At 43.8% G+C, this 27,492-nt stretch overlaps 1 protein-coding gene across 2 annotated transcripts in view; it reads left to right on the top strand.

Moving 5' to 3' along the window:
• Nucleotides 1-489: 489 nt before the first annotated feature.
• The window catches only part of LOC130261054 (synapsin-3-like), a 69,155-nt gene continuing 42,152 nt past the window's right edge, over nucleotides 490-27,492 (top strand). The window contains exon 1 of one of the 2 annotated variants that reach the window (XM_056506936.1): nucleotides 490-646. The gene's annotated coding sequence lies outside the window, so the exon portion shown is untranslated. Of the gene's footprint in view, nucleotides 647-10,381; nucleotides 10,484-27,492 lie in introns of those variants that run through there. The other variant, XM_056506945.1, reaches the window with a different exon arrangement.

Here is a 27,492-nt window from a genome sequence, read left to right as displayed (position 1 = left end):
AAGTTTCATAGGGATTTTTTGGTTTTTAATTCATCACACCCTTGATGGCAAAATTTCCTCCAAGTCTGCAGCTGCCCTTTTTAATGTGTGACATACCTGTCTTGGAACCAGTTGTGCAGTTCTGGATATCTAACCACTCTTGCTAGCTGTGGTTGATCTGTCTTTATTTTTATTTTATTCCATTTGTATAAGGTTGGAGCAGTTTTTTTACCAAAAGAAAAGACTTTTAGAAGTTGCCTCAGTATAATTCCTTTTTTCTGCAATAACCAACTCCAGCTGCATTTCTTATATTTTTGTTTGGTAGTAATGGGGCCCATTTTGGCTATCACCAAAGCAGAATGTACATATTTTATCTTCTCTCTCACCTTTACCTCACCCTTTTGGTTTCTGCTGATTATTTGAACTTTTATTTCATGCAGTAATTAATGTGCTGTAATAAATTAATTCTTGGCTTTCTTTCTTCCTTCATTAATGCAGGAAATGCTTTGTAGTTCAAAGGGGTTATGTGTCTGCCAGATTTCACACAACTCGTTAAAAAGGAGCTTTAAATACTGCAAACAAATCAACCCTCAACTCACACAACATGGAAAGAATATGGAAAAGAGTGGTGGTTCTACTTTCATGTGAATCTCTCTCTTTTGCAGAGGTAAGATTGTATTTTTCCTAACTGACATTCTCCAGATCTGACTTTTTCTTTATTTTTTACTTGTGATGTACCTATTAGATTCAGAGGGGGTTTTTTTCAGGCTAAGGGCTGTTCTGCCCTCACTTCTATAAAATCTAAAAAAAAAAGGAAGGTAATTTGGTTTTTCCTTGAAGCAGAAGGTGTTTTGGTTTTCTACTTCTCAACAACTGGCAGTGCATAATCTGGGACAGAATCTGTCTGTTTAGTGACACAGTGATCTTCCTTGTATTGCAATGGCTTGAAAGCCTGGAGGACTTAAAGATGTGTCAGAAGTCCTTAAAATGGAGAGGCTTCATCCACCCACAGTGGTTCCTGTTGATCTTTTTAACTTTTGCTGCAGTAAAGGATGCTTGGGTGTTTTCCTTCTCTCTTTCATAAGAGCAGACAGAAGACTTCTCTGAGGTTCTGTGTCTGTTGAATTTCACACATTGCTTCATTTGAGTAAACAGACCCCATGGAGAAGAAGTCTCAGCACAAATAAATTGGTGCAGCTCTTTTCTGAAAATATAAACCTCTCTGTTTTACTGGTAGTGCTAAGCATGTAGTTGCACTGGGAGGGTATTGCAAGGTGTTTCTGAATTCTGCTCCATGTCCAAGGTTGATTTACAGAGTGGGCAGTGATTCCCCAGCAATGTACACAAAGAAAGTAAGGTGCTACAGCTACAATTGGGGTTCTCAGTGTTGTCTTTCCTTCTCTGTGGGGCTCCTTGGAACCTGCTGACTGGAGAAGACATCTGGGAAAGAGTCCTGGGTCTAGAAAGTATCAAAATCTTGAGTCTGTCCAGACACATTCAATCCAAATGCATAAAGGACTGGAGAGACAAATATACCTAATATATAAATTTAAACCCCATGAAAATGAAAAGACATTCATCTTTTTGCCATTGTGTCTTGTAGGCAGGAAGTTATCTAAGCAGCAAAAGCAGAAACAATTCAGAAATAGGAAAGACCCCATGGCAGAGACCTGTGCCAAGTCTGACTGAGCTGTAGATATGAAAGTGTTCTCCTGTTCAGGAGACAGGATTACTGACTCTGCTTCATTGTATTTGTGGGACAGTACCAATGAGAAGCAGTGAAAATGTATGAGTTATCATTACCCCTCACTCACAAACTTTATAGACACCCCATATAGCTAACTTTTTCTCCTGAGGCTGTAGGCAATATAAACTTGCCCCACAGTCCCTAAAGCCAGATCTGCTGCCTTATGAGAACATGGAGGTGTGCTTGCACACAGAGCACAGTGCTGCAGACACAGAGCTGGGGCTGCAGCAGCCCAGAGCCAGAAACACCTGAACTGCACCAGTGTGCTCTCCTCTCCAAGGGACTGGCCCTGCTCCCCACACAATAACTTGAAATATAAATGGAACGAGATACAAACCTGAAGGCACCCTCACATGGTGCTAGGAGCTTCAATGACATAGCCTAAGAAATATTAGGGGTGACTGATTTACCCAATCCCAGAAACACTATCCTTGATGGAAAACAGGTTATTTCCCAAATAGCTGTGAAGTCACACTTTTTATTACACCCTACAGGAGGCACCAAAGGTGCTGAGAGGGAACAGGGGTCAATGTCTGCCCTGTTCTGCTGTGCTGTTTGGTCCAAGCCATTCTGTCTGCTGCTGTAGCACACACCCAGCTCTCTCAAATTCCTTCCATCCTGCTCCCAATGTCTCCTTCTCCTTTAACATGCTCAGAAGAAGGCATTTAACCACCAGCATCAAGAAATGTGTTCATATTTTGACTCTCATTATCAGTCAGCAAGTAATTCTAAATTACAACGTGACTTTTCCGATTTCTGTGTTTAATTTTGAAGCCTTAAGAATATTTGATTCCCACACCCCTGCTAAGTGAGCTGTATTTAAATGCAGTTATTTCTTGCACACTGCAGACTGCTATTTGAAATGCTCCCTTAGGATGTCTGCACTCTTGGAAGAATTTATTCCCTCACCTCTCTTCCCCACTGAACAAGGCTTTGACCACCTCAAATGAGGGATCTGCATGGTTACACCAGATTCCTGCCACTCTACTTGTTCACCATCCCCTCCCTCCACAATTCCCTCCCTGCCCCCCTGTATTCCCCCTCATTCCCCTTGCCTCATTCTGCCCATGGCAGCACCCTGGGGTTTGGGACAATGTGAAATCTGCCCCAGCCCAGAGCCCAGCTGGGCACTGTGGCTGAGGCTGCTGCACGAGAATTCACTGCTGAGGATTTTGTATCATGCAGAAAAATGTGTCCATGCAATCCTGCCTATCTCTTTCTTTTCAGGAATCCTTTCAAACCTTTTTTTTTTTTTTTTTTTTTTTTTTTTTTTTCTTTTTTTTGTCTTATTCAAGACATTTTTCTCTACAGCCAGCAAAGGGATAGACCTTCATAAAACAGCAAGGTTTGCTTGCCAGTAGTCATAACCCCATCACTACCCTTCTCAGAATAATAGCAGGTACCTTGAGATTAAAAAAATGAAATGAAGACCTAGTTAGAGCAGCTGTTTCCTACTGAATTTGAAAGATTTTTAAAAAAAGGAGAAGGACAACTCAGCAAAAAAACTTATCCATAAACCCTAGTTTCCTTTCTTTAGTCACTCTAAACTTCAATTTTCCACTCCAAAAACTGCAAATGTACCATTCAGTTTTTGTCAAAGAATACTGCTTTGTATTTCAAACCTCAGCAGAAAAGACAGTAAGCCAAAATTTGAACCTTGGATATGACAAAAAACAGTCAGGAAAAAATCAACTATCTCTCTTGGACTGCTAGAGGACTGAAGGAGAAACCTGCTTCTTGTGGCTGGTGCAAGGGGTAAACTTGAAGGCTGGGTGCAGTTGTTTAAGAAAGTCTCAAAGAAGAACAACAGGACCCAGAACAGGACATTTGCAGCTGTGAAATTATTTCATTGCTTGGTTGAGGTGTAGGTGGGGGAGGAAGAGCACTTCTCCTTTCCACTGAGAGCAATATGTGAGTCTGCTCTGGAATAGGCCATTTAGATCAGTAGTAATTAATGACTGTGTGCTGTACAGAAATAGCAGGTCAATTAAAGGGCTGAGAGGGAAGGAGAGTTCTGGGGGAAAGGGTGAAAATTCCCGAGATATTTGGGATATGTGACTGTAGTGGATGCTGCTAGGCTGAATGGCCTCAGGGTACAGTGTTTATCAGCTTAGGCAGCATTATAGAAAACAGAAATGGAAAACTGTGCTTAGAAAAGACTGCTTTTCTGGCATGATACATGGAGGTAGGGGTTTCTTAATAAGTCTCAAAAATATGCCTGAAAAACTGAAAATTATAGAGAATTTAGCAAATGAAAACGAAAAGTCATACTGAAGTTGGTGAAATAGAAAGTTTCTTGTCTTTCTTGCTTGATTCAGTCATTCAGGATAAGACTTTTCAAATTAAGCTAGTTTTGAAAGTAAAGTCATAGATGTGTGTGTGTGTCTAATATTCCAGGTATTTTTTTATTTGACTTCATACCTCTGGTTAGTTCATGCCACCTTTTTTAAACTAAATTACATTTTGAAATACTACTGATTCCACCCACCAGATCCCACGAGGTGGTTGTTCATATACTTGAGATTTATCCCTCAATTATAAGGAAGCTAGATAGACCTGGGACAATGAGACAGCCTCTCACACCAAATTGGCCAAGACACTTCTTGGAAACCAGTATAGGGCTTTCAATTTCATTTTCTAGTGGATGATCTCAGTCCTCATCTAAAAGTCTCTGAGCAGTTATGAGCAAGCACATTTATGGTCAAAAATGTGTTTCTTTTGCATTAACCCTATGGGCACACAGTTGAGTAAGTGCTGTAGGCATGTGGCTCTGGCCAGGCACAGCAATAATCCTCAGCTCTGTGGGGTATCTGTTATTGGGAAATCTCCTGCACAAGCTGGCAGCTTCTGTGCATTGATCTGGGGAATTGATGGAGAGCAGCTGAGCCACTGAGGCATCTCAGAAGTGAGCCTCGAGTCTGTGAAGGCATTTATTTTGGAAATCATGGATATTCACCACTTGCCCCACGGCCAGTGCTCATGCAAAGCAAGGTTTCACAGGGAGATGTTGCCTCCAAAGCAGAGGCCACTTTGCCCTGGAGCATTTCCTAGGGCAGAAAACCCAATCCCATGCAGTGTCCCTCAAGGTGTTTCCTCCAGCACGTTCTCTGGTCCTTTTTGTAGTTGCCTGGCAACCAGGGAAGGGAGAAAGAGGAGGATGTGAGAGCATGGAGCCTTCTGAAGAAGCAGACTATCTGTAGTAAGCCAGGCAGCAAACATTATTAGTAAAATTAGTAAATATTAGTATTATCTGTGGGAAATCAGCTCCTGGCTCTCTTGAGCTACTCCATTGCAATAGGTCATTCCTGCTGGCCCTCTTCAGATGGCTGTCTGCCAAAGTGAGGACCATGATTCTGCTTTAATTTTACATGAGTTTCATCCTTAGCTTCATCACAGTATGAATCCCAGCCAGAACTCTTCACCTCCAGTGGGAATAAGGGAGTAAGAGAAGAGCTCTGACCACTGCCCAGAGCTTCCCTGTGTTAAGTACAGGGTGTGACTGAGCAGTGCCCCTTGGCTAAAAGGAAGCCAAAGATGAGCTCACCTCAGCTGCCCCTTCTGAACTGACATTTAACCTCAGACCTTGTACATAATGTTTTTCTTAATTGTCAAAAGGGCTAGAAACTCTAAAAAGTGAAGTAGGTTTTCTTTAATTCAACAAAGGAAAGAAAGAGAAAAGTAAAGTTTCCATCTACAATTAAATATGTCCAGTGGAGGATTTGTTGTTTGGATGAAAATAAGCTTAGATGCAGCAGGAATGTGGGAGGAAAAAGTCAAACCTGTGATAAGTGAGCTACAAGCTTCTGAAATGAGTGTAATTTTCTGGTGAGTGTCTTGGTCATTGGTCATCCATTCAGTCTTTGGCCCAATGTTGAAGATCTCTAGAGAGTGGAATAATTTCTGTAGGAGGTGTAACTATTGTCTCCTCTCTGAATAGCTGACAAAATCTTGGTGCAGTTACTTTCTGCCCTGGGCAGGACCCAGAGGTGAGTCTCCTGTTGGCTTTGCTCAAGTTTGGGCCCTCTTGTTTCCTGCATCCTAAATGGGTGCTATACCCTTTGGGATATTGCCAATGCTCACATGGAGTTAAGGAAGGTCTCTCTCTTTTCTGGTCTTTGGGAGGGGAAAACCCATACCATCAATAAACAGAACATATTTTTGCTATGGAAAACAGCCTAGAAACAGTCCTTTGCAAAACATAGCACAGGACTTGGTGAAAATGTGATGGATTTTTAAAGTTGATTAAAGCTATTAAATAGATTCACACTCAAAAAGCCTCATGGAAAAAATTTAGATTTGTGCTTTCTTGTGTAAGAATAGCAGAGTGGGATAAAACATGACTTTTTGAGGCCTCATTGCCATTGTGTTTGAGATAGCAAGAAGTGACTGCAATGAATAAGCAAATTATAGAAAAATTTTACTGAATCATAAAATCATAGGACCATTTGGGTTGGAAAAGGCCTCTAGGATCAATTCCAACCATTAGCCTAACACTAATGTCCACCACTGATCTGTATCCCAAAGAACCACATAGAAATGTATTTTAAATACCTCCAGGGCTGGTGACTCAATCACTTCCTTGGGCAGCTGCTCCAATGCTTGGCAAGCCTCTCAGTGAGGATTTTTTTTTTTTTCCTAATAGCCAATCTAGACCTCCTCTAGTGCATGCAACCTGAGCTAGTTTCCTTTTGTCTATTGCTTGTCACTTGTGAAAAGTGACCAGCCCCCACAAGGTCTCCCTTGAGCCTCCTTTTCTCCAGGCAAGGAAACCCCAGCTCCCTCAGCTGCTTTACTTACTGAAGTAATGAATGCCAGTAGAAAAATTGTTTGCTTTTCTTTCCCTAGATTAAGAGATGATACCTAGAAGTTCCTGAAAATTTTCTTTAAATAAGTCACTATTGCTGAAGAATGAAAAGTTATTTTAATTAAGAACATGTTTAGGATAACAATATAAGTTTTCACTGGGATGGTAATATGCTTTTTACAGAGACCACCACACACATATGCAGTAGCCTTGAAGCCCCAGAATAATGCCTCAATCTAACGAAATAAAATAAATTCAACTTCAGAAAATAGCATCCCAGACACTTCTAAAGAGCTCATTCCTCTTCTGCTGTGCATTGGTCTGTTCTTTCTATCCTCCTGGTCTCCGTTCCTCAGGTTCTGAGGAACCTGCCCCTTGGATGCCTCTGCTCCTGCCATCCACTGTCATCTGTTAAAGAGTCTGTCACAATATGAAAAAAAAAAGAAAATGCTCACTTCAAATTGTCTCTGCCATGTACCATGGGTCCAAAACAAGCCTGCATGGCTTGTGTGCAGCCCAGCCTACTCCTGCTGCTGCAGTGGGATTACCTAACACATGTTTTGTGCAGGGGCTTTGGCAAAATGGCAGGGAGGGAGCAGGGAAAGGAATAGCCAGCCTCATTTGCAAGTAGATAATTAATTAAAGCCTTGTTTTCTGGTCAGTTATAATCAATCAGGTGTTGGACACTATTAGCAACTTGTGTATGTGAAGAAGTTGTGTGTGTATCCCCATCAGAAGATTGACTCTGGCTCAAAGTGTTGAAATATTGCCATAATATCCCAAGCAAGGCAGACTGGCAATCAATTTTGGGGCTCAAAAGATGAACTGGACATCAGGTATGGGAACACTTGTATCTTGAAAATACATAGTTTTTATTTTAAAAAAATAGTGTTGGGTTTTTTTTTTTATCATTTCTTGAACTTTTGGATCTCTATAGTTTGTATGCTTTTGCTTGGCAAGTAGCCTGCTTGGACTGTAATGCTCACTACAATACAATCATTCATTTATCCTTAAATTTCTCAATTGCTTCTGATTTTCATGCTAAACACAGTTCTTCATCTGGGATGAAAAGGGAGGAAGAGAAACTTTACTCCATTTTTCTGCATGCTTAATTTTGCCTCATTTTGGATGTGCTCCCACTTACTGCTACCCTCCAAAAGGGGCTTGTGCCCAGTAGGGCACCATTTCAAAGGAGAACAGCAAAACTTCCACTGGCAATAAATTATCTGATCAGAAATAATTATGAGCAAGGAGAGAGCTTCTATGAAAACTACAAAACTTTCTGGAATTTTTCCAAAGTAATGTACTTTGTTTTCAGCCAAGAATACCTCAGCTATTGCAATTGAGATCCAGAAGACTTCGCTGAAAAATTTCTGTTAAAACAGTGATTTTCTTAGAAGGCTTGCAACAGAAAAAATATTCAGCTGAAAGAAAAGAAAAATTAGACAGCCAGATTTGATGGAAAATATTCAACAATCCTACCAAGGATTTAATTCCTTCAGAAGAACTGTGTAGTAGCCTGTCTTCCATTTGTTTAGTTTGTCAGCTTCTTCTGACACTACTGATCCTGCTATTTTTTTCTCTTATTTGTTTTAATTCATTTCTTGAGGATGGCAAAAGACTTTGCTCAGCTTATTTCAGCTTTCAGTGGGTTTCCAGCAGAGGTGGTGAGGACCATTCTTCCTTCTCTCCCTCTCCTCTGCCCTGTGGGAGCTGTCCCTTGCCTTTACTGCAGCACAGATTCAGGGTCTGTCTCTGTGGGGGAAGCCCCTGCCCCTTCCTCCCCCTGCCCACTGTGCCCTGTGGCAGGGCTGCCACCTCTGTGATTGTTCTATGGACCTCTCAGCTTAGCAGGATGGAGTTCACATCAGTGCTGGGAGGGCTGGTTTGCTCCCTCTTCAGCCAACCTTTGCTCCCAGTTATTAAAGCCTTTGTCAGGGAGGCTTTGATGCTAGGAATTAACTTGAAAGGGATTTGATAACCAAGGGCCATGTTCATGATGCAGAGATCTCCACTGAAGGGCTCTCCCCCACTCCCCAGCATCTCCTGAATTTTGAGCAGATTCTCCAGTTGTCATGGCAACAGCCTAATTTGCTCTCTTTTTGTGGTTTAAGTAAGCATCATGTAAGAGCTCCTCAATAAATGATGCTAAAACATCCTGAGCTTTGGTAGTGACATTGGGCAACTTGCCACATGGCTGAGTTTAATTGCTCTGAAGCTACCACCAAGTGCATAATTCCGGGTTTCCTTTAACACAAAAGCTCTTAAAAGTTTGGATGGCTTCAAGGGAAAGAGGAGGAAAAGAGCAGCTGCCATTCTTCAGAAGTGAAGCCACTTCAGGAGCAAGAGGGCAGTTTTGTGCCCTTTTGTGGCCAAGTCCACAACAGAGAAGGAAAAAAACTTCCTTGAGACTTATTTTTTCAGCCTTTAGATCACTTTGAACTAGGTGAGAAGGGCAAAAGTTCCTGTGCATCCACAGTTCTGCACTCTGTTCTCTCAGGGAAGGCAGCATGGCTCAATCTTACTTTAGGACTGAGATGGAGGAAGATAGCCCAGTAATTTAGGAGGTGGCAATCCCCATGCATTATCCCAGCCTCCTGCTAGCCTTTCAGTGTGAGGGCAGTGCCTAGAGAAAGGCACTGCCTTTAGGAAATCTTCTGGTCTGTCACCAGTGAGCTGCCTTTGTAGCTTTGCTGGTGCTTGGGCTTGACTTCACCCTGGTGTCCCCATTGCCTCTGGAGGCAGAGCTGAGGCTACCCAGCCCTGGGAGAGGAGCCAAACCAAAGCTGGTGTAGGAGTTGCTTGGAGGAGTTTGGGCTCTAGTGCAAATTTGAACTACCAAACAACAAATTCATCATTGTGGTAGTGGATATATAGACTCTACAGAGTAAATATTAGCACATGGGAAGCAGAGTGCAAAGGGTGTTCTTGGGCTCTAAGGGAAGAAGAACTGCAGCTTGATCCTGCCTATTTATTTTCAGTTATGATGGAATGACACATGTGTTTCTTAATGCTATGCACATGAGCATGTATTAGCAGTAGCTTTCAATATTGCTGTGAATGGTCTTTAAAAATCCCTATTGCCTGCTTGGTCTGTTCTGAGGATACCAGAGGGTTGTCCTGCTGAGCTTCTCCATTTCCACTATTTTTATGGTTTTTTATGTGGGGATTCAAACTCCCACAGCAGGCATGTGAAATCCCAGTCACTGTGCAGTGCATCTGTGAACCTTCTCTTTCAGGAACCATGTATTTGCATCCTCTGGGTGTCTGAACTGATGGGATGACAGCACAGTTGCTTTACAGAGGATACTGTGATACAAGGCAGACTCTCCCTTTTCCCTGTGATCTTCTTGTCTTGTCACTCCCTTCTCCAGAACAGTTCCATTCTTTTCTCACATACTGCATTCAGGGAAGAGGCAAAGTGTTTGATGTGCTGCAGTATCACTTTGCCTGGACAGAAATCTCTGCATCCACTGAGATGGTAATGACCATCCACAAAGGAAATACTGTGGGTTCAGGATGGAAGTACAACAATAAAATGGGAATGCTGTGGTTTAGGGGGAGGAGGACAAGAGGGATGGAATGGGAAATACAAGTGGGTAATCTGAGGTCTCCTTTTCAGGAGTGACAGACAGATTCTGGTTTCTTTACCCGCCTCTCTGATAAAAGCCTGACAGTGGGGGTGAAGTCTGTGACACCAGAGCCTGCACAGCCTTGTTGTTTTACTAAATTATTCATTCCTGTTCCTGTGATAATATAGTTATAAGGAGGAGCCTAATTGAATTTACTGCCTGGCATTGGCCAATAGGGCGATAAGGATCCGACAGAATGGGATGACGGTGAATCCTGCTGGTGTGCTGTGAATGTGAAGCAGGACAGACTGGCAGTTTGTGTGCAGGAGGGAACCAGAATCGCTCCAGGGCCCCTGGATTAGCAGAAGAAGGAAAGGAAAGGTAAGGAGCGGGTGGGAGCGGGATTTGCCTGAATCGTGTGCTGACCCTGTGCAGAAAGGCTGGTTTTGTTCATCGGAGAGCACTGTGCAGGCAGTGTTTTCCTGCAGGGTTTGGAGGGAACAGGAATGCATGTGGAGGCACTTGCTCAGTGCATGTAGCCTGTGCCTTTGTCTTTATACGTGCTGCAGGGCTCTGCAAGGCTGCATGTTCACTGAGCTGTGTCTGTGCAGAGATTCCTGTGGTTTGTGTGGCTCCAGCAGCAGCGCATGGAGCCTGTGCAGCACAAATGTAACGAGGGGGGAATTACCTCATGGGCAGAGTGGGGAAAACAGTAGTGCTCTCTGCTACCATTGAAAAAGAAAATGCCAAGGCTCTTAGTGAGCTGTTTGCAAACAAAACAGAGCGAGTGAGTGTGCATCTGCCCGTGCATGTACTGGATCTGCAGTGAGATGTTAAAACGGGAAAGAGGAGATCAGACTGGAGCATTATGTGTCGCAGGTGGAGATAAATTGCAGGCAATCTGTGTAATCAGATTCTCTAACATGGAGAATGCAAGTGAGTCTGGAAGTGGATTAATCCTATGCTGGGCTGGCTACACTGGAAGGCAAGGGCTGGGACAGGTACCGTGACCGGTGAGGGAAACTGATGCTCAAACCATCCTGCCTGCTGTGCCTGCTGCTGAGGTGGCAGCTCACTGAGTTGCTCCCACAGATTTGTTATTTCCCTTTTATGATGCAAAGGTGAGTATCTCTGAGGATCAGGTTAGAGCCCACAAATTAACACTATCGGAAAGAACAGCATCAAGCAAATTAGCCTCTGCCTTTCCTTTTGTTTCACTGCCTTTGCTCTGATAACAAGTGATGGCTGAACAGACAGGGCAGGTGGAGGGAGATGGATTACAAGCGTGGCAAGTGGCATAAAGCCATGAAGACAGTGAGTGTTTGCAGTGATGATGTTATGATCACACTTCTTCAGCTTGCATCGTGTCAAGCCTGTAAGACAAGGCTGTCCCAAATTTGGGGTAAGCTTATTCTGGTCACTAACTGGAGCAGGGGTCACAGCTCACTGTAAGGCACTAAAATTTTTGGCTGCTCCTCATAGGGGTTCACCATCTTGTTCTTTTCAACCTGGGATCCAGAGGAAACTGTTGCTGAGATGAGGATATTGCTCACCTGTGGATATCTCATCTCTGTTGAAAACTCATTCTTATGATGAGTGTGGAGGGAGATACGCTTTTTCTGCTTGCTCAGAAAGCAACACCCAGAGGCTCACTCCAAAAAGAGAAGTAAGGCAGAAAACCCCTTAGGGAGAAGCAAGAAAATGGCTTATCTTGGATTAGCCAAACCCTTTTGGCCAAATAGGCTCTCCTTCCTCCCTAACACCAAATATCTTACATCAGCAGTCAGCTTTCCTCTTCCCAAGCTTCTTTCTTTTCTGTGGTTTTGTCACATGGCCTGAAGATGAAGAATATGACTGATGCCCCATCAGACAGCACGTCCCTTCTCATGTCTGCACTCTGGCCACGACATCTCCTGGAGTCTCTGGGCTGTGCTGCTCTGAGTGCTGGGCTGAGTCTGGCCCCCTCTGTCTCATGTGCATGCACCCCAAGCGAGACCAAAGGATACTCACTTGGTAAAAGTGTGAAAAGGTTCCACCTTGCAAAGGATATTTGTATTTGGTGATGAGAAAAAGAAAACATTCCTGATTCCCATAGGATAGAGGCAGGGTCTTCTCATCTCACCTGGAAGAGCTGACTAAAAAATGAGTCTAACACAGGGCGTATCATATGGTCATAGTTGAGTTTGACTTCAGCTTTCAAAGCACTCACAGCAACATAGTGAGTGAAGAAACGGGGAAAAAAAAAAAAAAAAAAAAAAAGCCTGGCCATCTGAGAATAAACTCCCCAGTATAATAAAATTCTTCCCCTTTGCCCCAGAAGCAGAACCATAGTCGAATAACTTGCTTATTCAGAAGGCTGCACAGCTCCCAGGTGGAGGGCAGGAGGTTCTCCCTTCTGAAGAGTGGGCAGACACTCACTGCTCCTTAGAGTCCCTCTCTCTGCACATCAGAGGAAGTTCTCTGCTCCAGCAGGTTTTGGGAAGTGTGCCTTTCCCGGGAGATGCCTGCTGGGATTTGGCAGGAGAAGCATCCCTCTGACTCTGCAGCAGCAGCAGCAGCAGCAGCTCCTGCTGATGGGTGCCTACATTGTTCTCTTGTGCCCTGAGAGCCAGGGGAGGCTCGGGGATGGGCAAAATGCCAGCGTGTTCCCAGGGACGCTGATGTCACCGCCAGCTCACTGGTGCCAGACTCTGTGCTGGAAACCTGAGGTCGCTTTCTGCCATGGGCTGCTCAGATGATTAATTCATGCAATGATATCATTTTCTTGGGTGGAGGTCAGGAGGTGAGGCTCTCGAGTAATGAGAGGCGTGATGGGATGTGGAGCCCGAGCTCCTCATGGATGTTAACACTAATTAGAACAAACTAGCCCCTGCCTGCTCCAGCATCCTTCCTCCCCCAGGAAGGGCACTGCTTTGTTCTTGGCTTTTTTAGGGGGGATGAGGGGGTGGTGCCATGGGATGTGTGAGCAAATGTTCTTATGGGATTTGCAGTATTGCAAATTCTGCACCAGAGGACTGAACCATCATGCCCTGTAACTTTCACAGCTACTGTGCAACAAGGATTTTTGCTTTAGTTATTTTCATGCTAACAATTTTATTTATGTCGTTTACATTCCACTTCCTAATAAGAAAAAGCAGCATTATCCTAATTAAAAAGGAAAAAAAAAAAAAAACCAAACAAAAACAAAACAAACACCCCCCCCCCAAAAAAAAAAAAAGTGAGTTTGCTTCTTATTGCACAGTGGCTGGCGTGTTGCATCGTGATGTTTTCCCCCCTGAGGGTCCTGCTCAGTCTATAGGAGTGTAGGATCAGTTGCAGTTGGTCTGGAAATGCCCCAGAATGTCAAGTTTTGCAGTAAGTACTCCAGAATATTTAATTCTTTTGGGATGTTTTTAGGCTAAAAATCTCTTTCCTGTCTCTAATAGCTAAGGAAGTAAATCTGGAATTCCCAGGTGGGCATTGCAAAGAGCTGTCCTGGCCCAGATACAATTAATAGCTGATAAAGTTGCAGCCACTTGATCTGATAATCTATTGGTAGGTGAAACTGCAAACTGGAAATGTCAAACAAACCACCCAGGGCATTTTCAGAGCTGTTGTAAGAGCATTTTGTGTCCAATGAGGTCACTGCTCTGCCACACGTATCCCTCCCTCTCGCTCACTCCAGTGCTGTTCTTCTCACTTCAGGCCTCTGTGGTTTTGGCTGATTTGTGTCCCCAGAGGTGTGCAAAGCCCTGGATCATAAGTTTTCAAACAGACTTGGTAAGACTAAATGGAAATATTCCAATTTCTAGATTGGTCTTTTATTTATGGGATAAAATTATTTCCTTTCTGTTTAAGCAGTGGGGAAGCCATGCTCTCTTTCCATTCTGGATAATTTTTCACTTTTCCCATCCTTTGTGATTTGTTGTGGTATTCTCCTACCTCATCTAGAGATTTGGAAATGCCAAGGAGCTTTTTTAAATGCTGACAAATAACACAGATTTGATTAGCAACTGGAGCAGATCACTTACCAGTCCAGTACTGTAGACTCATATATATTTCTAATACAGTTATCAAGGAAAATGAAGTGATTATGTGGAACTAACAATGTCTGTATTAATGGCTATCAGGTTCCAGACATTCATCTCTTGTCTGTTTAATGAGGAATAATTCTACTCTGTCTGGACTGATCAAGTGCTAAAGCAAGGGTGCAGTTTGGCTCAGCTGCCCTTAGCAGATTCCACTAGCCACAGGAAAGGTGGCCCAGGGCATGTGCTTGTAATTCATACCCTGCTCATAAAGGTGAGAAAAACGAATGAGACAGCCTTGGGAAAGTAGGAGGAAGAGTCTGTGGTGTGGCCCTTGGGTGGGAATGATCTTTTGTCCTGGTGGCAGCCCTCCTCTGCAAAGGGCTGAATTCTGTATCTCCATCAGAGTGACAGGAAGGGGGACAAAAGGTTGTCTGCTTCCCAGGATGGTCTGTGGTGGTCTGGCATGGGGAAGGGGGAAATTGAATTGGATGGAGTAGGAAAAACACTTTTTCTAGCTTTCCTGAAACTGGGAGTATCCCCTTCATACGACTTTGAGAGAGTAACCACAGCCATTTTTACAAGCACATTACATTTTGCTCTGACCTGTCAGATTGGGATATGAACAAGGCTGTGTTGTATCATACTCCAGCCTGCAGAAGGCAAACAGCATTATGTTCCTGTGTGTCTGAAAAATAAATCAGTGTGAAAAGGAGGAGAAAGGTAGGACAAAGGCAGGACTGAAGAGCCATGTGAAAAGCTGGACAAAGTAAGAGAGGGGTGTGCCTTTTTTTTGGAAGAAGGAAATTTTGGTTTCTGCCAAGCTTTATGGGTTTTGGCTGATTTATTTCCCACTTTCAGCATGAGCCAGAGCCAGCACTCCTTCCCTGTATAATTCAGCTGGGAAAGGAAAAAAAATAAAAAAACTGGCTTTTTTGTTTCTGTTCATACACAGGAGCAAACATACACATATCAACCCCTTTTAAAAGATGGCAAACAGTGTCTTCAGCCAGGTCTTCATGGTTTGAAATGGCTGCTTGTTGAGCTCTCTTGAGTTTAAAAAGGTGCTACCTCGAGCCTTATGTTTTAATTTACAATTCAATGTTACATTTAGTTGACAATGGCAAAAGAAGGAAATAGTATTTTAACTTGCTAGCCCTTTAAAACCACAAAGCCATTTAAGAAAACATGCTAATTGACCAGGTGTTAATAAAAGCCACAGCTAAAGCCACTCACATTACTTGGAGTCAAATAAGGAGTTTACTGGTTCCCATCCAAGTGAATGGAGAAAGTTCCCACTCCTCTGCAACTCAGGACTTCCAAGCCTATTGGAAAAAAAAACAGCCAGAAATGTTTACATCATATCTTTTATGTAGCCAATGCAAAATATTTTTAATCTAGAAGAACTGGTAGGCTTTCACCAGCACTAAATTAAGTTTGTAAGCAAACACAAGCATATTTACATAGAGCTATTAGAAGAGAAAAACCAATAGCAGCAGCACAGTCAGCTCCAAGATGATTCAGACCCTTAAAATCTGTCGTTTAAAATATGGTAACACTCCTTTTTTAGATGAAGTGCATTATTTTTAATACAGGGTATTCTGGCCATAAGTGGTTGTCTTCTTTTGTAAAATGCAGTGAACATATCTGTTATGCCATCATCCTTCTCCCCCACTTTTAACTGCACTTTGCTGGGTTTAGAGTAGGGCTGAAGAGCCCTGTAGTGCATTGCAGCTCAGGAACATATCAAAGATATTCTTGGCTGCAGAAACACTCTTTCCTGACTCTGCAGAGCTGATTAAACCCCCATAGGACAATGCTAGAAAATACAGATCCTTCTTGGAGAAGGAAAATCAGGATTTTTCTGATTGAACTTAGCAGCACAGTGCAGTTGTTCATTGCCGCTGCTGTAGAGCAGTGAACAATAAAATGGAAATTTGGGATAAAGGATGATCCCATGGTGCCAGAGGTGATGGCACCATGTGTTTCTGTCCCTGAGTCACCACACACACTCTGCTGCACTGTGCCCATCACTGGCAGCTGCTGGGGTCTGTGTGTGGGCAGGGAAACACACTTGGCTGTTTGCTGGAGTGGGCTTGAAAAAACAAAATGATGTGACAAACCAGGAAGCATTTATTCTTTTTTTAGCCCCAAAGTTTTTTGATTTACTGCTTAAAGATGAGACTCAATGCCTGTATTTCCCTGTATGTTCACTAAAGCATTGATTGCACTTTGGCAACACGGGTTGGATGAAACACTGCTCTCCCTCCAGCAGCCCAAGGCTGCTCTATTTAGCTGGATGCTTCTATCTAAAATAGGCCTGTGTGTATTTAGTTAATCTTTTGGGCAGGCTTTCTTACTTCAGCAGCCCTGTGAAGTTTCTTTTAGCAGGAGAGAGAGGAGTAGGCGAGGCAGGGGGTTGCTGCTTTATATTAAAACTGGAAGAGGCTGACAGGAATCCACATGAAGGTTACCTTGGTTTACTCTGGGCAACCTTAATAATTCAGCAGAGCCTTTCAGTCAGGGCTTCCCACGCTGTTCCCCACAGGGGCAGTTTCACATATGAGAGTTTCTTGAGGCCATTCAAGGCACCAGAAACACAAGGCATAGGAGAGGATGGAGCCTGTCAAGAGCTGGAGCTGACAATTCCTATTAATGTGCAGGGAGGCTTTTCCAGGGAAGATTCTTTGATGTCTCTGACTCTTGGTCACAGTTCACATGCTTCTGGCTTTATACATCATGATTCTTTCTTGAAGGGAAGTGCCACCTCTTTATTTTGCTGAGCCCCATGGTGACACCATCTCCTCCCTGGGCGTGACCCTAGAGCAGGACAGTGCCTTTATTCACCCAGGGCAAGCTCAGACCTTGCAAAGTCACAGCTGACATCTCCTGCAAAAATCATTCCAGCTGTGCAAGACCATCTGCCTCCCACCATCATCAGGAATAGAGGGGTCACTTCTACCTTCCAAAGTTTTTTCATTTCAGAGAGAAGCCCTTAGAAGTTGATGAGGATTTTGCTTGAGCTAGAAGGGAAGGAATTGACTTTCTGCTTTCTGAGATAGCTTCCAGTTAAATAAGTAGCATTGCTACAGTTTTGCTGCATGCCCTGTTCTGCTAATAGAAGCAATAGCTGATTGCCTCACACAATGCTGTAAGACCAGTATATTTTCCAAGAACAGAGTAGGTGGTGAAGAATTAATAGACTTCTTAGTTGTCTGAATTCCTAAGTGCATGTTTTCATTCTTAGTGATACAGCAACAAAGGCAATGGGCAGGTAAGGAAAACTCTGATTTTTTAAGGAGAGCACAACACATACCTGTCTCATGGTGTGGTCAGGGCTAAAAGCTGATGGGGAACATGAATTAAGAATAGAATCATAGAATGTCTTGGGTTGACAGAGACCTTAGAGATCACCTAGTTAAAACCCCCTCCATACCATGGACAGGGACACTTTATTTCAGGTGGCTCAGGGTCCTATTCAATAACCATCTGCAATAAATAACAAACCCGCTGCCATCTCCTGCATCACTTGGCAATATTTTTTATTCAACCTTCAGGGCAACACAGACCAAAAAATCAGCTTAGGTAGGACTGCTGCCAGGCACTGCCTGGCCCTGCAGCTGCCCAGAAGAGAGCTTCTGGTTTACAGCATGAACATCTGAGCTCTCCTGGGATGCTTAAGCAAGTGTCTTTGCATTGAGGTGTCATATGCTCATGCAGTCCTTGCTGAAGTTGGGACAAAACAATGTTTTCTTCACTCAGGCTTTCAGGGAGCTGTTGCTTTGCTTTTGCTGCAGGGTCTATGGCTTAGCTACAGGACTGGTTTTGACCAGCTGGTGAGTATTTACAAACCAGCCTTGGAGTTGTTTTTTCAATCAGAAATTATAAACTCACAATGGGAGGAGATAGGAGAAACTACAGAAACTGCACTAGTGGGAGGACAGGCTCAATGATCCTAATCTTCAAATTCATTTGATTTTCACAAGTGCTCTGCAGTGCTTTAGTGGTAATTGAAGAGATCCAAAGCAATTATCCTCTTCCAGAAATGAGATACTAATGATGGAGAGCTGAAGTGAGACAAGAGCAAGTGATTAAGCTGATAATAGTAAAGGACTTCTATATATTTGTTATCATGCTGTGTACATTATTTTTGCTCACAATATGGCCCTTTCTTGTCCTGGTTTTACATTTGTATTCCAATTTGAAGTGATTTAGCCAGGATCACTCATTCAACTCTTAGGAAACATGTAAAGGTGATTTGATACTTTGATGAAGTTCAATGATAATATAGATTTTATAATCCCATCGCTGGGACATGTTTGGTTACTCTTTTTGCACTGAAGTAGATAAAAAAACAGGGCAGAACTCCTTGTGCCTAACCTGGCTTATTTATAAAAGGTCATTCACACACTAATTTCTTCCATATTATCATCTTCTAGGCATCAACAACAGTTTTTGCAGTAATCAGCTCTGAAACTGGACACCAGTGACTTTAGCAGTATTCATTTGAGCAGAGAACTCTGTATATCCTTCCATGTCAACAAGTAATGGGTTTTCCAGGTAGATTTAATTTTAAACAGTTGCTGTACTTACATTGTATATTATTGAACACCTCTGCAATCTGTATTCAGATCACTGCACAGATCAGTCTCTATAAAACGTGACCCAATTTAACCTTTCCATGTTTTATTTATATAGTTACTGACTTGCTTGAAGTCCTTTAGAAAAAAAAAAAGAGAAAGGAACAGGTCTTTTGATCCAAAAAAACCCAAAGACTGGTTTTCTTTTGTGTGCAGACTTGAAATACAGAGTAATGTTTTGTGTGTTTTAGTGAACTGGCTGCTGTACTGCAACATGCAGGAATATCAGCTCTGCCCTTCAGCTCAAACCTTTGGCAAGCACTGGATATGCAAGTGTAAGCACAGGCAGATTTTGGCTTGTCATCTGAACAGGAGGAGGCCAGGGTGAGTGCCTCTGAAAAGCTGCAGGCAATAAACACTTTCCCAGCCTGCTTCATTTAACACCTGGCCATCCATGCCAGCCATGGAAATCTTGAAGCTAGAAGTTACTTGCTGGGGTTTGTATTTTGATTTGGTTTGGGTTTTTAACCAGTTCTGTGCCTCCATAGTGATGACAAAGAGAGGCAGTTGTTAGCAGGTGGCCAGAAAGTTTCAGACTTTCTGGCCATAATGATCCTGAGAGCACAGGCACTCTGTCTGGGCAAGAGCTGGAATAGGAATACTTTGCAATGCTGCTTCTATCATTACCTACATGATGGTACAATTGTACACAAGTAGTGACTGCCTACCTGCCCTGCTACTCACAGGACACATATGTGGAAAGGGAGGCTCTCAGATAACTTCTCTGTGAGGTTTGTAGGATGTCCCCATTTCTGTTCTGCCTGCTGCAGTGCTCATGCTCCCTGTGACCAGTAACTCATTCCAGGTTTGTGTGTGTACCCAGCAAGAGCTCCCATCAATGTGTGTGGCTTGAGCTCCTCTCACAGTGCCCTGCTGGGCTGTTCAGCTGCAGAGCTGCTCCATGCTCTTCTTCCCCTCTTCCCCTTCTTTCTCTCCTCTCCTTGAGACAGAACTTCTCAAAGCACAGAAGGAGAACCTAAAATAGCTGTGCAGATTCATCCATTGTGTTCCCTGCTGCAAAATGATTCTAAGTGCTGCTTTCTTCCTCCAAGAAAGCTTTTTTGTTTTTTCCCCCACTCATGGTGGCTATATATTCTCCAGGTCTTGAAAGGTTTGGTGGTTGGTTTCTTAAGTAAGGCTGGCCACTTTTGTGACTTAAAAGCTTTGTAATTCAGCTGCTGATCAGCAGGGGAAGCAGAGCTCTTGAAACAGCCTGTGTTTGTCTCAGAGGTGCAGCATGAAGGTTTGTGAGCTGAGCCTTGCAAGATCTCTGCACTCTGCAAGGTAAAACTTGTCTCCTTGAGTGGGAAACCAAGGCACTGACACTGCATGACTTTTCCCCAAGCTGATAGCAGAAAACTCTGTTAAAATCACATTGTGCTTTATTTTCATCTCTGGGCACAGCCCACTACCCTGATGTCTCAGAACTTTGTCTGGCTCCAGAATCTAAACCAGTTCCCACACTCATATGTTGTGTGTTCTGATGCTTTTTGTCTGAACATAGTATTCTGTGTTTGGAGCCAACTGCAGAGGGCTCCTACACCGTATCCAGCACTGGATAGGCAAGCAGGCAGGAACTGGGAGAGAAGACAGCCACAGAAAAGAGGTTTAGTGAAATAAGGTAGTGATATAATTTATCACTAGCGTTTAAAAAGGTATTTTCTAATCTTAGCAGTGCACCTCTGGTGATGCAACTCTTCATCAACACAGTGTCCCTACAGAGACAACATAAATTCATAAATGGCCTTCAAAAACTGTCCAGATTCTTTACTGTAAGGGAGCCAAACATCTACCCCCTGACAGTCCTGCAGAGGCTCCTGCTGGTACCACAAACATGTTTGGTTTGCATCTCTCCAACCTGCAGCCCTGCTGGAGCAGGATCTCATGGACATTTATGAGGCTGAAGCAGAGAAGCAGGTACTGTCAATGTCACAAGGACTGGGGTGCTCAGCCCAGCTCTGGGATAGGGGATTGTGCCCTTGCTGGGGTGAGAAGTGTTTGGGTACATGATGGGAGCAAAAGGGACATATTCCACAAACACTTTTCCTGTGTCTCCATGTGATCAGTAGTAAAGATATAAAAAAGTGAAGAAAAACATCTCCCACAAATGCTCAGCATGGTTTGGATTTGCTGTAACAGAGCTTGAGACAACCCCTGCAGTGCTCCACTTGAAGGTCTACCAATCCCCATTTTCTCTGTCTCTTTGACAGGAATAGTCCAGCCAGTGAATCCAAACCAGTTCTACATCCCATGAAAGAATTGGCATCAAGCTCTCTTACAGTTGTGTCACTAATCTTGCCCAGAATGCAGTAAAACATTGTCTTTCTCTTCCATCATCAAAATAAATCAGTAAACGTGCTCCAATTCTTGGCTTAGTCTTTGTGATGGGCACTTATGGTTAGAAAGCAAATGTGCTACACAAAGGGAAATTACAGGTTTTATTTCTCCAGGTATCTGCTGTTCACACCATGAGGTGAAGTAAATCTCAAGTATAAGATAAGGGGTTCCTTGTCACATGGGGAAGGTCTGGGAAACTGGTGGTGCCTGGAATGATGCAAGGGGAAGAAATGAGGCAGATGGAAATGGCAACAAGCTTTAGATGGAATGTGTTAATACTACAGATGATTTGGAGGACTTCAAATGTTTGAAGGAAGACTTTTTAACCCCTAAAAGCATAGAACGTTTGGGAAAGAAATTGAGTTTTTGTGGCACCTTAAAATGAATTAGAAGTATAGATGCGAGAATTATGAAGTTGTGTTTGAAGATGTTTTTAATTTGGAAATATGCAATCGATTTTTGTCTTATATCAAAAGTAAAACAATTTGTGCTCCAAACAGAAAATCCTTCTTATCATTATTAGTTTACTAATAATTATCTATTTGATGTATAGTGTAATCTCTTAATTAATTGTTTCTTCTTGTTTCACAGCCCGTAGCACTTTTTCCTCCACAACACATCTAGTTCACTTTATGGTAATGAAATATTTTGTTTACAAGCATTTTGAATAACCAGTCTATTGTGGCAAATAGAGTAAAGATAAAACGGAAATAGAGTAGAAAGAAAATGGCAGAGGAATGAGAAAGTGTTTGTGATCACAATCAAGACCCATGATGAGCCCCATTAGCACTGGGCAAGCTGCTGCAGTTTCCTCTGAGACCCTGTGAGTTGTCAGCCCCTGAGGCACCTCTTATCTGCATGAGCCCTAATGCATATTGGCAGGCCCTACATATTAAATACACCCAGCTCCTTGATTTTATTCAGATCAGCACTCTTCAAAGCAGCCTCTCAGCTGAAGGAAATCCCTGCTCTGTTAATGGGTGTCTGGTGCCACTCTCGCTCTTATCACCATGAAATCAGGACTTGCCAGGTCGCTGCAAAAAACTTGGAGCATGTCTCACAACACACAACATGAACTGCTTCAGATCCAAGATTAGGAAGGAAAAAGACAGGGCCTTCCAAGCCCTGCTTACTTCCTTGTTACAATTTCATCCACTTCATATGCAGAGCATTTATCTCTGCAAACTCTCTGGCTTGTACTGCTGTCTCCTGCTTTCCTTTGCTATCATCATTGGCATGTGTGTAACTATCAGCCTTAATGGAAGCATTAGTGTCACTATTGCTTGGTGTAGGAATGACCACAGTTCTCCTGGGAAATCAGAAATGGAGCCAGGATGCAAACTCCACTGACTTTCAGATGGAGATGGCTCCGTGGCATTCAAGGATTAGACACACTGCCTGCTTCAGTTGAGCTGGGTCTGGCTTTGCTGATAAGCAATTATTGATGTTGAACAGAGACAGGCCACAAAAGACCTCCATAAGCCCATTGACAAGAGGATATTGCCACTGAGACAGCACTGCAGCTATTAGGTGCCAACAGGATTTCCAAAGTGAGACCAAAATGAGGAAATAATATATTGTTTCCAAGAAGTAGCACATTGTAATTTGTTCTTGGGGGATATTAAAGCCAGAGAGTATTATCATAATATTCAGATTTATTTTTCACTAGAAAAATTTTCACTATTGTTCATGGCTTTAGTCATCTTCCTTTGTAATCTACTTGAAAGTGTGATGATCTTACAGAGGCATTTTCTTTGCTTCAGATTGTTTTTTCCCATCTTCTTTTCCTCACTTGCCATTATGCAATAATAGGCAAGAGGAAGCAGACTAACTCATTTGCTGTGTAAATGAGGGTGTAGCTCTTGGGAAGTGGTTCCATTTGCATTTGGTGTGTTATACACACCCCCACTATCTTCAGGAGATAAGGCAGCCCCCCTACCACAAAACTGCTATGTAGAAAGCTCTGGCAGCTTTGCAAAAGGAAAATACAGACAAGATTTGTGAAACCCACAAATGTGGGTGTGAGATAGCCACCCAAGCAAGCAGAGAGGATTTTTTTTTTAAGATCTACAGGAATGCAGCAATAAGACAATGGAATCTTTGCACCTTTATATGTTTCAGTGGCTTAATGAAGCGATTTGAACATCGTGAAGTGATTCACTTCTGATAAAGGGACGTCCTGTCATCTCTGACAATCTCTAAGCAGAGACACCCAATGCACAGGAGACTGACTTGTGAAAATCCACAGAAGGATGGGTGGAACTAGATGGTTCTTAAGATCCCTTGCAGCCCAGGCCATTCTCTGGTTCTGGTGAGCTGCTGTCTAGCACATCAGGATTATTGCCCTGATACCTGTTTCTGCTGCCCTGCCCTGGCATCCCCTCAGCTGCAGGCTCCTGACTTCTTGCAGCTTCCTCAGAAGACACCATATGGCTCTGCTGGTGTCAGTGGAATTTGTGCTGTAGTTTTACATGCTCTGGAAAATTTAAACCAGGGTCTACATTAGAGCTGTATTCTGTTGCTGATGTTTGGGAAAGCTCTCTGCAAACTGAAAACCAGTATGGAAACCCTGCTTCCCTCTGTTCTTTGGGCTGGCATACAGTATTTCCAACTCTTATGCTTTTTGTATGTGCTGCAGGTTACAAAATGTGGAGTATTTGGTGGGGTATCCTTTTCCTTTCCTTTTCCTACCCCATATTGTTGTAATTTCCTGATTTACAGAATTTTGGCTGTTGCTGAAAAATACCAAGAAACGTTTAAACATTCCTCTTGAACCCAGGACTGTGGCAAATGAAATAAAAATCCAACAAAAATTCTAATTAATTTCAGAACAATTTGTTTTATTGTGCTTACAGTTCTTCCCAAGAAATTCCAAGTTATGCCAAGCTTGGGAATGCTGAAACCATTCAGGGTGAAACACTGAAAGCTTGACAATAATAAATAGTCTCTTGCTTTCCTCTTTTTGAAATAGACTAGAAATGTTGAAAACACAGTTTTAAAAAATATACTGTATGTGGAAAGGCATCCAGCTGGATTTTAAGTTTTCTAACACGGCTGTCCCTCTGCAGAAGCCGACTCCCACGTTATGTCAGTATGCCTGAAGGCAGAAAGGGGAATGTATTAAATGGGAATGTATTAAAACTTGAGTGTATGCTGAAGACAACCTGCAAAATGGGTGTGAGGGGTGCTAATCAATGGTTGTTGCCAGGTGAGGAGCATCCCTCCCCTTCCCACCCTCCGTGGGGCAGAAGGAAGTGTGCAGTCCTTGCAGTGAGGTGGGGAATAATCCCTCTGCATTGTTTTCCCATCCTGCTGCCCCCAGCATTGCTCTGTCAAGAGCAGTGATCAGACACAGGTTGATGTGGTTGTGTCAGTTCATTACCTGAGAGAACAAGCTCAGGGGAAATCTAAGCATGGGCAGCAGCTCTCAGCCAGCTGAGCTGAGCTCCCTCCGGACCCTGCTGCACATCAGAAAATAACCCAACAGCAGGCTTAAGTGAACATTGTGTTCTTGCTTTCTAACACATGTCAACAGGTTTTCTGAGATAACTTGTGTCTCCATGGAGTATATCCTTGAGAGAAAGCAGGTAGGTGCTTGGCTGCTGTCAGTGTGCTGAGTGAGTACATTGCATATCCTCCCCGGCTCTTCCAAAAATATCAGCCAGGAAGTTTAACTGTGTGTTAGTAAGGGGCTGACAGTGCCAGCCTCTTGGCTGTTGTTTTCAAGGTCAGCTCTAATTGACCTTCTTGCCTCATTTAGTTGCTCACATTGTTCCCTTTTGATTCCCTGACGCTGCTCACGTTGTTGGGATTTCTGTGTTGTCTGCTGGTTAAATATATTCCTGCTGGCTTCCTCCCTTTCTGCTTGAGCCTCCTCCTCTCCCTGTCTCTCTTCCCTGCCCTCTTTCCTCAGGACTCACTCCTTCCCCTGTGCCTCAGTTATTATTTCCCCAGCCCAAAGCTTAGCCCAGATCCCCAGCCTGCAGCTCCATGGCCCAGATGCTGTTTCCCCAGCCAGTTTCAGGAGCAGCTGTTTCACTCAGCAGCAACAGGCTCCTGCTTGGTGAGAAGCAGCTGCTTGTCTTGCAGCTTGAGAAGCTGCACAGGAGCTGTAGCTTTGTCTGGAAGCAGCCCATGGGCTGCATTTCCAGCTGTGCAGGGAGCTCCCTTCCTGCAGGCAAGTTTGTGCCTGGCACAGCATTAAGTAGGTGATGTGTCTCTGTGTGAGCCACAGAAGACTGGTGTAAAGGGAACGTACAACTTGATGGTGTAGAGCCAGCAGCTCTCCTGCCTGTGGCTCTGGAGTGACATAAAAACACTCAGCAGATCTGTCTGGCTTCTGATGGAGGTGTGGGCTCCTGCATTTGTTGAAATTGCAGCCCTGCTCACTTGCCAGGGTGAGATCTGTACATGAACTGGGTGGGTGCTGTGTTGCATGGAAGCTTCAGAGCCAGACTTGGCCTGACAGGCTGAGCCCAGTAATCACAGCAGTGCAAACTGCTGGCAGAAAACCTCCTGGCAGTTTGCACTGCTCCCATGGCAGAGATGTCCTCTGTGGTGGCCCTAATGGCAATAGACAAATCGATAGAGTGAAGCCACCAATAACTTCATTTAAAAAAATTTAAAAATCTATTTTAATTACATTAGCCAGATTATTAGAAAAATGTATGTAATGAGGGGAAGACAGTCTGTGCTATCACTCTGCAATGCCCAAAGCTGAGGTTTCTGACAGGAACACCAGAGTGGAGCCAGGTTCTCTGCTGCAGCAGTGTCATCCTGTTTGATTTTAACCTCTGTGTGCTTTACCAGAGGGCAATTTCCCTGTGACATCAGTGCTTAGGTTTCCTGTCCTTCCTCCCCACGCCAATGGCATGCAGCCCAGTCTTAGCAGATAAGTGGAGGCTGTGCCAACCAGCAGAAGGAAAGGCCAGACTAAGGGCAAGATCCCAAACTCTCTACACAAGAGAGAATTTTGCCTGTTCCCAGCATCTCCTGGGCAACATCTCCCTCTACAAAACCCCTGGTAGAAAAAAATGACAGGTCACTGCAAATATTCTTGTTTAAAAGGTTCCAGGAGGAGACTGGTCATGGCCTTGCACTAAGTATGATGAATTGTTTAGTGTGAGAAGTGGGCACAATTTGGGATGCCCCACTGCAGAGGAGAACTATGTGCCTTCTATGCACGTTGTGGAATACTCTGGCCCTACCCAGCCTTGGAACACCCTGGATCATGAGCCTTCATCCTGCTCTTCCCTCACTGCAGGGCCCAGCAGAGACATTTGCCCATTTATTTACTTGCTGATTCTTTGCAAGTTACCCATATTCATTTGGAGAGTGCAAATCTCTCGGGAGGAAGAAGCTATGCAAACACTTGGCAGTGGGGAAGAAGCACCTTCACAAAAATGCAAGTCCTTATGGACCCTGTCCCAAGGATACTGGATTGTGACAAGAGCCTTGTCCAGCCTGGATGGCTGGGGGCAGGTTCCCTCCCGTGGCTGAGAGCTGCCACAGCAGGAGCCGGCAGCTCTGTGGTGTTGTGCAAATCCTGCAAAGAGCAGGTATCCTGTGCTGCAGGTGGTTCTCCCAAGACCAGTACCAAATTTATGCCCCATGACCTTCCAGTTAACACCAAGGCCCTAGAAAAGAGCGTGCCTAACAGCTGTGCACAGAAATGGGATACTCATTTGGACCCCTTCTGACAGTAGACTGATTTCTGGGATGCTCCTCTTTAACCAGAACTGCACCTACTCCTGAATGGATTGTCACTGAATGGAGGGGATTTTTGTTATTTGTGTTATGCAAGGAGAAAACGCAGGTTCCTGAGCAGAGGACAGCACAGCACATTTTTGCCCAGTGTTTGTGCCACCCAGGTCATCCTGGGCAGGTAACAGTGGATGGCTCCATGCTGGCACTCACCATTCCTGCAGTAGGACAAATGTGTGGGTGTGTATATGAGGTGAGTAGCTAGCTCACAATTCATGTGTGCTCCCCACTACCTGCTTTTTGGAACCCTTGCTGCAGAACCAGGCAGTGCTGCTGACATGCTCCCTGGTGTGTGTCACTGATGATGTGCTGTCACCGGGTGCCCCAGGACCGGGCGGGACGTCAGCACAATGCCCGAGATACATTATCGACTGTGAATGTGGCAGGAAGTCATTAAAGATTTCCTGAGCCATTCCCTGGGAAAAGACCACCTCCAGGCTCCAGCAAAGGCAGAGGACTTGCACTGCCAGGGCTTGGAAATCAAGAGAGAAATTACTCTAATAAGCCAATGTCAGCAGCTGCAGCAGGGAGCCCTCTGCTCCAGATGGATCCTGTGCCCATGGAGTCAGAGTGGTGATGGATGACAAGATTTGGGGACATGCCAAGGGGCCTTTTGTAGCTTGCTTACTTCATCTGAGCCTCT

The sequence above is a fragment of the Oenanthe melanoleuca genome, chromosome 1A, assembly GCF_029582105.1.
Source record: "Oenanthe melanoleuca isolate GR-GAL-2019-014 chromosome 1A, OMel1.0, whole genome shotgun sequence".
In the NCBI taxonomy this organism is placed as follows: Eukaryota; Metazoa; Chordata; class Aves; order Passeriformes; family Muscicapidae; genus Oenanthe; species Oenanthe melanoleuca.
Note: the sequence above shows the minus strand (reverse complement) of the source record. Positions and strands in the feature narration are given on the sequence as shown.